The 16057-nt window shown below is 36.9% G+C and overlaps 1 long non-coding RNA gene across 1 annotated transcript; it reads left to right on the top strand.

Moving 5' to 3' along the window:
* The first annotated feature begins 2562 nt into the window (after positions 1 to 2562).
* On the top strand, positions 2563 to 15401 carry LOC140170409 (uncharacterized). Its single transcript, XR_011861542.1, has 3 exons — positions 2563 to 2669; positions 9883 to 9933; positions 15374 to 15401. It is a non-coding gene; the product is annotated as an uncharacterized lncRNA (long non-coding RNA).
* Positions 15402 to 16057: the final 656 nt, after the last annotated feature.

The following is a 16057-nucleotide window of genomic DNA, read 5'->3' as shown; positions in this document are numbered from 1 at the left end:
TTTTTGTGTTTGCTGGGTTGCTATTGTTTTTGGAGCAACATCGTTTCTTTATAAGCCTGCGGCGCAACTTCGAACAATATTATCTTTGAGCAATATTGTCTTTTGAGATAACGCCCCGTAACCACCCCCAGCCATACCTCATTTTGATTTTTAACATACCAATATTCTGCTTTTTATATTCTATGGGGTCACATATTACTCCGTACTAAAGTGAATTATGACCAACAGAGGGCGCTAATACTGTACTAAAGTACGGATACACCGTGACCATACGTATGCTGTAATACAGAATATCCATCCCAGCACGGCATCTACCGTGCCAATACGGCCGTATTGACACAATGTATTACGTGTACACATGAATAGTGTAACCGTTGCCATTGAAACGGAATAAAAAGTACGGGTTACAAAACTTCCAGCATGGCAGAAAAAATATTCCTGACTCTTATGAACATTATGCTAAATGATTTGTCCATTTGAAACATCTGTCATACGAAGCCGTTAAATAATACATTATTAAATAAATCACTTCTATACTGTCTCAGCGTTTTACCTCCTACATTGATGTCAAAAAATGATCGTATTTAAATGTCGTATTTATCGGAACAAATTCGCAATTTTACATTATTTTGGGCTCAATACAAGGTATTTACTGGGCTAGAAAGAAGAATATGTTGCGTAATTGGTTAGGTTTAGTATTATAGTTAGTATAAGGACTAGCAAGTTAATAAGAGATATGTCCCGTATTCTGAATTACCCTATTTTTGTTCAAATTAGACCACCTTTTGCATTGTAGATAAAATCGATATTTTTGTTTTGAGTTTTGAAAAAACACACACACACAAACAATGAGGTTACTGAAATTTGTAGATAACATTTTAATATTTGCACATATCGATTGCAAATTAAAAGCAACTATTCGCAACTGTTTTGCAATTCATGCTTCAGTAGAATTTGAAAGTATAAGTGTCATTTTTTGACATTGCAAATTTCAAGCAAAATATGTTGTGGCAGCTTTTTCAATCAATTGCTGTAAAATAAAATATATATCAACACATAGGGGGATAAAATAGTTGCCAAAATATTTTCATTTTACCAGTACCATCTTCAGTATCGATATCGTTGTTTAATCAAATTCAAAGTTCAATGGAGAACAGTATTTATTATATACCTCATATATAGATTCCTTATTAATTATATCATGAAAAGACCCACCGAGAGGAATACGATACTTATTCAAGGCCAATCTGAATTCTGTTATTTGCTGTAAAATAAAATATATATCACGACACATAACAGGGGGATAAAATAGTTGCCAAAATATTTTCATCGCTCAGTACCATCTTCAGTATCGATATCGTTGTTTAATCAAATTCAAAGTTCAATGGAGAACAGTATTTATTATATACCTCATATATAGATTCCTTATTAATTATATCATGAAAAGACCCACCGAGAGGAATACGATACTTATTCAAGGCCAATCTGAATTCTGTTATTTGCAAAAGCCGACGTTCAGACAGAAATTATAAAAGGAGCAGGACCAGATATCAGCGTTAATTCCACGGTAAGCTTAAAACGCATTGAAAACGCCAAAATACAGTCACACAATTTATGATATTACTAAACCACCAAAATGAATTGTAATGTAGGTATGCAGAAAAGAGTTGTATTAACAATAACAAACTATGTGCCAAACGATTTGTCTTTGGCATGATGTCGCTTTCTTGTAATATCACCAAAATATTAAATTTCGGAAAAAACGCCCCAAAATTTAAAACCAACATGAACCTACCAAAATAAATGCACATTTGCACTCGGTGGCCCGGTCATTACCTGGCGCTGTGATTTGGGATTCTTCGTTGCGTCATCTCTCCAGTTACCAGTACTTTAAGTTTGCCCTTACCCCTGGTTTAAAAGTTTGCTTTCAGTGTTTGCTTTACCATGTATTGACCAATTACCAGGAGAAAAAAAACCAATAACCACATGCCTTGATCTGCTAACTTTGATGAACTTGCTTACAGCAACTAGGGCAGTACATTGAATCCCAAATGTTTCTAGCAGTAAAAGGCTAAATACTTCATGCAATGACAATATTAAATTTTATAATGTCACCATGTGTAGATATTAATGCGACAGACAGATTTACTTTCTTACGAAAAGGTAGCTTATCCTAAAACGACTGGAGATTATGGCGGCGAATGAGAAAGAACGAGCTAGGTTTATAGAGAATATTTTCTAAAACATGAATTTTTCACTAATTACACTGATTTAGCCATTTCAATTCGATAGATTTCATTTACATTAAAATATTTAAACAAGATGTATAATAACAACAATAAGGCGGGTCAAGTGGGTATGAAAAGTAGCGTATAAGAAGTAGGATCACCAATTGTACCAAACCGCCAAAACGTGTTTGAATACATCACCGCAAAAATTCAATTACATCATTTTGCAATTCATCAAATTCAATTACATCATTTTGCACGTTCATCATGGTTAATGTATCCAACCAAAAACCTATAAATATGCGTTTAATGTGAACATACTTCTCATTGTACTCGTAACCATACTACTAGCAACATGATGAAATCAACTATCCTTGTTGTGTTAATTGTGCTCATGGCATTCATATCTACGACCAAATGTTCTGGTGAGGACAAGGACAGGTATGTAATTTGAGCATGTTTATTGTGGTCTTTTATTGTTAATGCGACCTAGCCGTTTACGTATATTAGAGTCACGCGGTAGCCGTGACCAGCAAGTTTTAAAAAAAAAAGACTGATAAAGAAGACTAATAACAGATGCTCCCGCGAGACTATGGGTCTTTTTATCTTTTCAGTTTCCGTAACTCTATTGTTCAGATACGAAAACGCAAGGGATTCAGTAAGTTTACTGTAATCTGACTTCATTGTTAACTCTGAAGTACCAATCAGCTTATTTCAATAGAGGTAATTGCCTGTGTCAATAAAGCCCATAAAGGCTGGTGATAAAATAGTATTGAACACCGGTGTCCGCCCGCTGTTTTAATGGTCTAGCGCCCTCTCGTGTTTGACAGTGATAAGTTGATTCACATTATTATGACAAAATGCAAATCCGAATGAAAAGGTCCACTTTTTTCTGTAAAAACGTTGAAAATAAGCCCTTCAATCACAAAAGGTCCGCTTATGAGCCTGTCGCGCCCCATTGCACTTGTGCAGGGCCACAGTGTCGCCCTTCACTCGTATCAATGTCTATCTCCCTATTTTGCTTCCTCCTGCTGCCCCCCCCCATATGATCAGTCTCCCCACTCCCTCCCCGTCCCCCGGTCCCTACTCTCTCCTCTCGAGTTCTTCTTTCTAGTCTTTCCGTCTCTCCCTCTCCTCTCTTTCTTCCTCACCCCCTCCCACTCTCGCTTGTTCAGTCTCAACTTAAGTATCTCCTCCCTCCCTCCCCCTCGCGAAATTTATCAGTATGATCCATGACTGAAAATAAGCTCTGCAAAAATAAACATTTAAAATAAACCCGAGTCTTGCATATAGGCCCAACCAATTATCAGATTAGCTTGCCATGAATAGAATACATTATCTTTGCTCCAATGCAAATTCTTTTGTATTGCATTTCAATATAAAACATGATTACCAAATCACCACTTGTACGCGCCTCATTGGGAGATTTTAGACGCTCGTTTCATCGCCAATATGAAAGACTTTTGCTTATAACTTGGCAACATGGTTAGTATATATTTCAATGCAAGACTTTTTAAGAGCCACTTACGTCAAGGCGTAAGTACATATACACCAAACACAAGTCAATTGAAGCCGTACAATTTAGCGCGAATTTAGGACCGTAAAATTTAGACTCTTCTTTTGTCTAGATTGGCACCCAACCGCACATCTCAAGGTTTTATGTAAAAAATCAATATAACTTACCAAAACGAAAACTGAAATTCACGAGCTTCAAATTTTCAGTAACTAACAAAAGGCTAGAATAAAAGATTGGTCATACCTGGGAGACTACCACTTCAGAATAACAATGACTTACAAAAACTATTACGGATACGGAAACAGAAACTGAAAAGATAAAACGACGGTATATTTACACGTAACATTAAAACACTTGACTTCTATTGTTCGATGTTATTTTTCGCTGGGTACAAAATGTATCTAAAACCATGCTAAATGTTATTTACAGTCCCAGGTGTAATATCGTGACAACTCGTTAATTCCAAAAGGGCCACCAATCCTACAGTCAATCATTGTTCGTAATAAACAAATATTTTTGCTTCCATTTCACGCGGTATTTCATAGAGAAAATTAGTTGCAAATCATACTGATCCAGAATTTTTGGACACTGCTACAGGTCTACCTGGTTATCACCTTCACACTACTTTTTCAGATTCACTTCCAAATATACCCTAGCAGTTTCCTGGATACCCTACATACAAATTCTGAGCCCCATTCGCCAAAAAATCAAGTTTTTCACAATTCTTTTGTTCTTATCGGACGACGCATCCATTTATATAATAAATGCTGTATTTCGACAGAGTAATTTACAGCAGAGGTCCGTGGCCTAATGGTTAGTGCGCTTGACTCCAGATACGCTATCCCGAGTTCGAAACCCGGTGACCAACTCATTTTTTTTTTCCAATGTTTTATTAACTAATTAATTGTCATTAATCAAGGATAACATAATTTTAAACATCCAGTGCTATTGTGATATTATTTTTTTTTTATTAAAGCAAGTTGTTTGATTCTCATGGAAATTGTTTATTGTGTTATGGGCCTATTTAAAAACACAGCATAATGTGATACAACACCATCAAGGATCAAAAGAAATCTGAATAACACAAGAAACCAGATCAGGCAATAAGACGTTACTCATTGTTATTCTCATTTAAATATATTTTGTCCTACCACGGGCAAATTCGCATGATAATAGGACAATGATGATTGTGATATGTATGAATGGTTGTTGAATCGATTAAGAGACCTGACTCTCTGTCATCTTCAGCTATCGTAGAACATGACAATTGTCATATCGTCCCGGTAGGTTGATTACAAACACTCTGTAGGTGTGGAAAATTGTTCCGCTAGTATGGAAGGCCAGCAGGAAAAAATATCCAAATAACATTTATCAAGCATAGTACGGAAACGTCTATGTGACACAACTTGACAAGATAATTATCTTGCCATGTCGACTTATTATCAGCATTATGTCAACATGACGATATAAAATATCTCGCCAAGACAAATGAACAAACAAGTCAAGATGGCAAGATAAATTATCATGCTAAGTCGACATACCAAAAATGGATGTCGTCTTCGCGAAATAAATTATTATGCCAAGTCAATTTAGCAACAAATTAATGTCTACATAGCAGGATATTTTGTCACGTCCAGTTGACTTAACAAACAATATAAGTCAACATGGTAAGATAAATTATCTTACCAAGGAATAATAATTTTTGACACCGTATAATTTAAATTATTGAAAAGCATCCTCGGGATGGAGAGGAGGGCGGCCCGAAATTAAAGGGAAAATTAAATCTCAAAAGACCGCCGACAACCGCCGCTCAATAGGGATATCCAACTAGATTGCCCCGCAGGGCTACAAAGAACCACAAACCGCGAAATTTGGATATCCAGCTAGATTGCCCCGCAGGACTCAGGAACCACAAATCTTGAAATATGGATATCCTGCAAATTAAAACCACAAACCGCGAAAAACCGCCAACAACTGCCGCTTAATAGAAATATTCAACTATATTGCCCCGCAGGTCTACAAAGAACCACAAACCGCGAAATTTGGATATCCAACTAGATTGCCCGCAGGGCTATAAAGAACCATCAACCGCGAAATATGGATGTCCAACAAGTTTTAACTATAAATTAGCCCTCGATAGAGGGCAAAGCTTGAAGGATTAGGGAAATTATAACCACGAACTGCGAAAGTTGCCTTAACAAACAATATAAGTCAACATGGTAAGAAAAGTTATCATACCAAGTAATAGTAATTGTTGACACCGTATAATTTAAATTATTGAAAAGCATCCTCGGGATGTAGAGGAGGGGCGGCCCGAAATTAAAGGAAAATTAAATCTCAAAAGACCACCGACAACCGCCGCTCAATAGGGATATCCAACTAGATTGCCCCGCAGGGCTACAAAGAACCACAAACCGCGAAATGTGGATATCTAGCTAGATTGCCCCGCAGGACTCAGGAACCACAAATCTTGAAATATGGATATCCTACAAATTAAAACCACAAACCGCGAAAAACTGCCAACAACTGCCGCTCAATAGAAATATCCAACTAGATTGCCCGCAGGGCTATAAAGAACCACACACCGCGAAATATGGATGTCCAACAAGTTTTAACTATAAATTAGCCCTCGATAGAGGGCAAGGCTTGAAGGATAAGGAAAATTATAACCACGAACCGCGAAAGACCTCCAACAACCACCTCAATAGAGATATCCAACTATATTGCTTCGCAGGGCTACAAAGAACCACACATCGCGAAATATGGATATCCAACATGCTTAAACAATAAATTAGCCCCGATAGAGGACAGGGCTTGAAGAATAAAGGAATACCACGAACCGCGAAAGACCGCCAACAACCGCCGCTCAATAGAGATATCCAACTAGATTGCCTGCAGGGCTACAAAGAACCACAAACGGCGAAATTTGGATATCCAACTAGATTGCCCCAGTGCTACAAAGAACCACGTACATTTTAGTTATAGGTATAGCTTCATATACTCGTATTTTTTATTGTCATAAATCAAGGATAATATTATTCAAACTTCTATTTTTCGCTTTATTCGTCTTATGGAGTACTTCGTAACCGGATGAATTTTCAAGCTTGGAGCTACTCGGCTTCATTCATAAAAAGAAAATCTACCAAAAAACGTTGACAACGTAAAAAAGCAGCAAGTTTAAAAAGCCCCACCTCGGCTCACTTTTTGAAACTTGGTCCCATTTGTAAAAGATACTGATTTAAACTTTGTCATAATTATCAACTTAAAACATTTCCAGAAGTGTTATGAATCTTTAATGTGCCGATGCGATATATTGCTTAAAAGTTGTTAGCATTCTGGAACGATCAGAAAGGTTATTATGTTGTTCTTGGCCAATATCCTATATATGTTTTGTTTTATAATAATTATTAAGTTCATAACCAATGATTGAATTCGATTTGCTGTTGATATTCAAAATGGGACCAAGTTTCAAAAAGTGAGCCGAGGTGGGGGCTTTTTAAACTTGCTGCTTTCTTTACGTTGTCAACGTTTTTTTGGTAGATATATATTTGGTCAGAGCTGTTTACCAATTTCTGTTGTTCAACTGTTTATTTTCTTTCATTGGTTTGCATCACATCCGTGATCCAGCTACCCTTTATAATATGCGCTGTTTGCTGATTCCTTTTTGTGTACTTTATATATATATATATATTTATATATATAGAATAGAGAAAAACCCACGAAGAACGTAAAGCAAAAACCTTCGTCCAGCCGATATAGGCGAGGCTTTGCTTTACTTATTGTTCCACCATGCATATAGGCCTAGTACGGCTTTTTAAATGCCATGGTATACTGCTGAGTGATCACCAAGTGATGCAATCCACTGAAATAATTATAAAGACACTGAACGGGAAAGTGGAAAAACCCTGGCAGTACTCATATTGGGGATCGGAACGATGCGCTTCTCTATGAAATAAATATAAAGACACTGAACAAGAATAGAGAAAAACCCACGATGAACGTAAAGCAAAAACCTTCGCCCGGACTCGAACCGGGGACCTCATGCGTACTATGGACACGTCCTAACCACTAGACCACGAAGGCTGAGTGGTATGACGGGTCGCTAATCCAGCCGATATAGGCGAGGCTTTGCTTTACTTATTGTTCCACCATGCATATAGGCCTAGTACGGCTTTTTAAATGCCATGGCAGTATACCTATATCGGCTGGATTAGCGACCCGTCTTACCACTCAGCCTTCGTGGTCTCCCAGAAAATAAAAACGGTTTGTTCCAGAACTCTAATTTAATGGATCTATATTTGACGTTTCTGAATGAGTTTGTGTGATTCCTGTATCTAGTTTTAAATTGATTTTCTGTTAGACCGACGCACAGTGTCATCCCCCCGATATCTTCATGGCAGAAATCGCCATGGTAGGTTGAGTCCACAGCCACGCATGGCCATTTTGTTCCGACCTTTAAGGCACATAATGAGCCGAGGGACATCCCGACTAAGGCTTATTTCGCCTTATAGTCCGGTTTATAACTTCCCCTTTCCCACTTCCCCTTTCAGTGGATTTTAATGTTATTATAATTATTATTATTATTGAAAAAAAGTGCAAAATACCTATTTTTCACCAATTTGCTCAAACCATAAATAAACTCAAATCAAATCAAATCTTACCAGATAAAAAGAAAACTTTGTAAACAAATAACACATATAATGACCCATGGCGTTTCTCGACATGACAGTTGTTATACTTCTTAATAAGTGATATACGTCACTGATTCAACAATACACATGTAGGCCTACGCGATGTGTTTAACCACCACTCGATCAGTGAACTCTGAATAAAACCGGAAATCTCCGGTTTTAATATAAAAACTTAAATTTACTGTAATTAAAGCACTTCAGGCTTAGTCTTTCACATGGTATTTTAATACACCATGCAAAAAGTAGAAAAAAAATTGAGGTCGTCGCTGATGTAGAGCAAATCACACATTATGGTTTTAATTCATTAAAAGCACATAATCATTCATAACTCTCAAACATATCAATTTGTAAGCGCTCCTTTTTAAAAGTCATAGTTCATTGAATTTACAACTGTATGACAAAACAGGCGAAAATAGTAACTTTTTGTACAAGATTTGCAATTCAAAGAGAATTGACCATTGCTCATTCTAGTGACTCTAGTATATGGACAATATAAGTGTGTCTTTTCATTTAATGACATAAAATTTGAAACATTTTGTAAGGAAAACTTGAGGTTTTGACTTTTAAAACCTACATTTTGGTCAAAAAATGTGCTTGGATAGGTAATTTTCAACAGATTTTCTACATTCGCCTTGCTATAACAATGAATTGCGTCATGGGTGCACACCAGTAAATAGCTCCCATTGACTTTCTGTACAAACAGGGTCCAGGAAAACGTCATTTTCTTGACTCCAGAGCGACTCAGTTCTTCAAAACTTACCCTTTCTGCAAGTCAAAGGTCAGATGAAGTCATCTATTGTAGAAATTATATACGGAGTCCAGCATTTTTTTCAGAAAAATGCCGACTAGATCACCCTATAGCCCATACAGCGTACGCCACCTTACAAATAGCTTGGTGTTTCTGAAATGTAACACATTTTGAAAGTTTAGCCAAATTGTAATAAAAAGTCAGATCCTGCTCATTTGTCACAGACAATCTATTTCCCAGGCCTAAATGAGGATTAAATATGAATCAAAGCCTAATAGTTGGGTTTTAAGCCTTTTCTAATGGATTTAATTCAGTCGTATTGCACGTTTCCTCGTTTGAAACACTGATTTTTTTCTCCCAGGGTGTAGGAGACTTGTATTTACTGGTGTGCACTCTTATCTGTTGACCTAGTGACTGAAAACGTTTTTAGGGGGAAGTGTCAGCTTTCGTTTGATATAAAAAAACAAATTCTGATTGGATAAAGGGAACACTTGAGGTTTTTTGACAAGCCGGGGGTGGGCGATTTTTGGTTAAAACGTTCTAAAAAGGCTTAGGTTAACATTACGGAAATTAATTTTGTTTGTCATTTCCCTACCCCTTCTCTTCACATGTGGGACCGGGGTGTGAGATGGGGGTATGCATATGTGACATCATTAATGATCTTGCATTGATATTGTTTTAATTTTTCTTTCCTTAAAGACGTGTACCTGTTAACTCTGGTAGCGAGGAGTCAGAACGACTGAACAAGAGGTAAGTAGTACCGTCCTATGCTACGATTAGTGATGACAGAAACATATTTCTTATAGAATAAGCCATATTTGGCAAAAAAAAAACCATACATTTCCTTTTATACAAAATGGTTTTACAAGTTTAAACAGAGAGGTATAAGATCCAGGTCACAAGCTAAAGCTTAAAGCAAGTGAGATAGTTACGGAAAAAATAGTTATTTTAAAGTTATGGATTTCTCATTACTAATCAAAACGCTGTAAAAGGTTTGTACTATTTTTGTGTGTGAATTCCATTTTGATGCAAGCGCATCGTGATACTAGTTAAAGTAGCAGTCTACAGCTGCAAAAACCTGATATCATAATAAAAGAATATTAATTTACTTTACAATATTATGATCCAAAACAGGACATTAGAAGGCATTAGCATAACAGACATGACCATTTGACGTGCCAATATATTTTTTCTTTAAATTTAACTTTTGACGTTTATATCATACGCCTATAGTGTCGATTACCATAAAACTTTGTTTGCAAACATTGTGCCGCAAAATTTAACCAATTATTGTTTAAAATAACATGGGCAATGGCGGACACACGTATATGTTGGTCGTGTTGCGTATGATACTACATTCGCTAGATTTGCTAGATTTGTCAACATAACTTGCAAATTCCTATCAATAGACGGCATGCAAAACGACGTTACTCATGAAAGAGTCGTTAATTGATTAATGTCATCCGAGGTCAAAGGTCTTCAGGCAGAGGTCAACCGGGGTCAAAGGTCATATACGGGTCTCACTATACATAAGTGCGTATATCTACGGCCGTTACATTATTTTCTTATATTCTTGATTAGGTATGAGATATATAATTTATATAAATAGGTATATTAAAAAAGTCATAATACAAATAAATCGTCTTAAGCAGATTTATCACATTTCAACATGGAACACGTTATGAAGTATCTCTAACTTAAAAATGCATAGGCCTACATCAGTGGGAAAAATAGTTCAGCGGCCAAGAAAATATGATTGTGTATAGTAGGCCCTATCCGGGAGTGTTCGCCCTATTTTTTTCCGACCAGCCTAGCGATGTCAATTTTAAGGTTAGGGATGACCCGATTAGCTCATGTGAAAGCCATGTCTTGGCTATATATGACTACAATCTCAGAACTATAGGTCTTACAATAGCAACAGGATAGAGCAAACAAAAATTGTTTGCAAAGTGGCGAACTTGTCCCATGTTGGGGCAGGTTCGCCCATATGGTGGGGTGAGTTCACCCTAACTGTCGTTTTATCTTTTCTGTTTCGGGAGCTCTATTGTTCAGAAACGAAAACGCAAGGGATTAAGTGGGATGGTGTGTAAGTTGACTTCATTGTTACGTTTGGGGCATCATGCTTCTCATTTGAAGAGGTAGTAATAGGTGCTGTCAATCACACTTATGTCTGTCAATAAAGGTTGGATAAGTTAATTATATGCAACACTGGCGTCTCAAGTGGGTAATCTTACTCATGTCAGTCATTTAACTAGGCAGGATAGGCCTACATCAGGTCCGAACGCAAATTTGGTGTCATTATGGTCTATATTACTGTGACATTTAAAATAAGGATCCCTGCCTCTTCTCCTCTCACTTTCTTCTCTTTCTAGTCTGTCTGTCTCTCCCCCTCCCCAACTCTCACCTGTGCCATCTTTTGAATTATTTGAATTATGTGGATATCTGAATTATATTGGATGTTGTATTTCCTTTACCCTTCTCCCCCTCTCACTGTTTTAGCAGTATGCCTATGATCAATGTGGAAAAATTAAAATAAACGGAACAAACTCCTCCCTGCTCTGCTCGCCCCCTCTCGACTGTTCTCTCGATCTCCTCTCCTCTCCTCTCCTCTACTCTCCACTCCACTCCACTCCACTCCACTCCACTCCACTCCCCACTCCACTCCACTCCTCCTCTCCCTCCTCTCCTCTCTCTCCTCCTCTCCTCCTCCTCTCCTCCCTCCTCTCCCTCTCTCCTCTCTCTCTCCTCCTCCTCTCCTCTCCCTCCTCTCCCTCTCCTCCCTCCTCTCCTCTCCTCTCTCCCTCCTCTCCTCTCCCTCCTCTCCTCTCCTCTCCTCTCCTCTCCTCTCCTCTCCTCTCCTCTCCTCTCCTCTCCTCTTCTCCTCTCCTCCACCAGATCATCTCCTCGTCTCATCATCCCCACTCTCTCAAATAATATACATTTAAAATAGATTTGAGTCTGGCAATTTTGCCTGAAGCAATTATCAGATTACCAATTCCAATGAAAGAAATCTTATTAGTTTCACTTCAACGCACTTCTCTGGTGTTGCATATTACCAAGTTTTAAGGTGTATTTGGGACGAAAATAATTCCCCGTTTAAGGTTAAATACAATTAATTTTCAAGGCTTGATTCCAGAGGGGCGTAAGTTAATAATGGAAACAGCCATGGAGAAAAGAGTGAACTCACGCGTGTATCAATCTGAACTAGGGCCACGGACAAACCGCGGCTCGTGAGTCATCCTATATGTTGCAGGGATAGGGAGGGGCGACCATGATAGGACCATATGGGCTGATGGGGGTGGGGGTATTGTGGGCAGCCGTTTTCGGCAATTTTCCTTTGGATTTTCTAAATTTTCAATTTTTAAAATTATCCTGGATGATATCTGTCGTGAATTAAATCAATGCTTATATAGGCTATAATAGGCCTAGTATGCCTATTTATACCCTGATTATGCAATATATAGGCCTACAACAATAACTACAACAACAGTAACAAAACCAACAACCAATATTTTGTCAATCTAATTTGTAAAAATATATTCATAGGCCGCGCAGACTAGTATACCCTAAAGATTCCTGAATTATATAATGGAAAAAAAACGGGCAAAAACAATCAATCGCTGCAGTCAGAAAGAAAAAGAAAGTGAGAGAAAAATAAAATAAAATAAAATAGATGGAATGGACCACATAGGGACTCGAACACGTACCAAAATTTTCCAGCTCAAAACTATTGTATTATACAGTCGAACGTGAGTCCAGCGCGCTAGACGATTGAGCTACTGAGTGATCTGTGAAATCGATTGATCTCAAACTGACTATTATGCATGGAATAGTGCATACCAGGCTCTTATGATAAACAATCTCATCACCGCTGTAAATGTCGGAGGTATCGATGGCGAAAAACCTCGATTTTTGCAAAAGTACCTTAAATTTGGAGTGAAATTCAAATGGTAAAGGAATCGACATACTTTTGAGAAATAATGTAGGCAGTTAGAAATCAAAATTTCCGTTCAACAATCCAGATATCGATAATGTAACATAACAGTGTTTTGTGGTACAAGATTCTCGAAAATTGTTCCCAAAAACGGGCTCATAAAATTTAATCGGTACTGTTTTTGGTTCTTCCCCATAGCAACATTATTTCTTTGGTCGATTTTTAGTACAATACAAAAAAGGAGAAAACAATCACTCGGCGTGGTTTTATACGGAGCGAATATTTGAAAAAAACTGCATGGAACGTGTTTTTGATCTTGTGAACATGGTGCGTAAAAATGATTTAAACGAAGGATTTTCAAACGGATTCTAAAAATTTGTATAAACACACAAAAATAATGTTAAGATACATCCATGCACCAACATTTGACTCACTGCGATATTTGATTGCTGGGAAAACGCGGTTTTAGAGAACAACTTTATACGTCTTTTATACGTTTTTATACGTTTCTTCGTGTAACCTTAATCTCTACATAATCATAATATGACCGATTTTACACGAACAAGTATACGTCATTCTTGGTAGCACTGATTACTATTGATTAATTAATATTAATCATGTTAATGTATATTTCTACGCTGGGCTATTTTCACGAGCTACTCCCGCCTAGGCTGGAGTACCTATACACCCAACGCAAGTCAATTGAAGCCGTACAATTTATCGCGAATTTACGACCGTAAAATTTAGACACTTCTTTTGTCTAGATCTAGATTAGCATCAACCCTCTCATCTCACGTTTTTTCATGTCAGAAATTAACATTCAACTTTGTTCAACTTTTCTGTAGTCAACAAAAGACTAGATTAAAAGGATTGTTCACACGTACCATGCTAACACTTCAAAATAACAATGAGATCCGAAACCGAAACCGGAAACAGAAACAGAAACAGAAAAGATAAAACGACGGTAAATAAAAACATAACAATAACATATTCAATACAAACATTTAGCAAGAGTATACAGAGCATTCATTCTCTTCTGTGGAGTTACTAAATTTATTGCAGGGGTCGGGTTCAGGATAAAGCTTAAGAGGTCCAAAGTGAGGTTAAGCGTATTTGTATACAACTTCGGGGGGGGGGATTATGGATTAGGATATAAACGGTGGTATGAGTAATACTGATACCACATAACTTTTAAAAAACATGCTTTTCAGTAGTTTTACCTTGTTAAATGGTATACGCTGATGGGTCAGGTCCGCCCACCAGTTTGAGGTAAGTCCGCCCGGGGAAAATACAGGGCGAACATGCCCCATCCTCAAAGGGGCGAACGTGCCCCTTGTGCAAATCTTTGTATTTTCCTCAGGGTATGCAAAATACAAATCAAATGCCGAGTTTATAAGTCTTTGACAAACCCCATATGTTCCTAATACAGATTTCCATTAAAACCATCTGTATTAATGTATCGATGATAATACAACATTATTAAGGGATGGGGTATAAACGTTTGGACAGTATTTATTGTGGAACATTAGAGCACATTAGACATATCGAATTGCATTCTGAATACGAAGAATGTCCTTCTGATATCAAATAATTTTGATTTTTTGAAATTCATAATGTAATACACATTTTATGGCAAATGATTAAAAATTGATATTTTTGATATTTAACAGTACTCGAAGTAAACTTTATAAATTTGATAACTTATACTTATAGTGTATGTAGGTGGGATGAAAAGCCGACGATCAATTAAACATTTTGACCTTTCGTATTGAAGATATGGATTTTTTCCCCAAAACACACACAAAAAATAGGTCTTTTTGGGAAAAAAAATCCATATCTTAAATATGAAAGATCAAAATTTTCAATTGATTGTCGGCTTTTCCTCCCAGCTACAAACACTTTAAGAATATATCATTAGATTTATAAAATTTACTTCGAGGACTGTTATATATCAAAATGTGAAAAATATCAATTTATAATCCTTTGTACATCGGATTGTACAAAGATTTCTTTGATAAACATGCCATCGCCTTCCTCTGGAAAGGTAATCAGGCTTTCCTAGCCTGTGCAATAAACAAGCGTTATTTTTTTTGCTAGCAACAGTTTAAAAAATTATAGATTTCAAAATATTCACAAGCGCATAATTGACATTGTCATTCACAAGGCACATCACATTTGTTCGGCTAATCTTGTAAATGCATTTATATCTCACAAAATACTAAAAAGTGTCGATTGTTTTCTTTTTTCAATGTGCAGGGGTTACTGTAATACGTGTAAAAAAGAGGTCCGTGAGGATAAATTTCGATTTAATCAAGACGGGGACAGAGTGGACAAAAGCATCAATTTGGCATTTGGCTTCCTTATATCATGGTGATCAACTTCTGAATATGCTCCACTCCAAAATTACCCACTTCCAGATGCATGGAACAGGTCAAATACACAGACATTAAAATGTTAAAATGTTCCAATTTGGATGATATATACATCTCAAATAGTTCCTCTAGACATTAGAGGTAAACAAGGAAACAATACTAGTTTATATGAAGTTCTAAAATGTAACTCGAATTATTATTCTAATAGTCAGATAAGGTCAACTGTAAATCAATAGTTTGCTTCAAACAGATCACTATACATCACTTAGTGAATTGAAAGGTCTTTAGTTAATTAATAGAATTGCACATTCATATGTAATGGTAATAAAATGAAAGTAATTGAAATTTAACTTCAATACTACTTGCTTATTTAGCTTGCAAGAAATACACAAGTTGTGTTGAAGTTTAACTAATAACATTGACTTCAGTTCACTGTTGTGTATCTTAAGCCTTTTGGCATGTTTAAATAACACGACAGGTCGACCTTCCAAATTGCTAATATTGAGTACATTAGTGTAGTGATGGCACCCTGTGTGGCTATTAATTAAGTTAAGAGCGTATATGAAAC

This window comes from Amphiura filiformis, chromosome 14 (assembly GCF_039555335.1).
Source record: "Amphiura filiformis chromosome 14, Afil_fr2py, whole genome shotgun sequence".
In the NCBI taxonomy this organism is placed as follows: domain Eukaryota; kingdom Metazoa; phylum Echinodermata; class Ophiuroidea; order Amphilepidida; family Amphiuridae; genus Amphiura; species Amphiura filiformis.
Note: the sequence above shows the minus strand (reverse complement) of the source record. Positions and strands in the feature narration are given on the sequence as shown.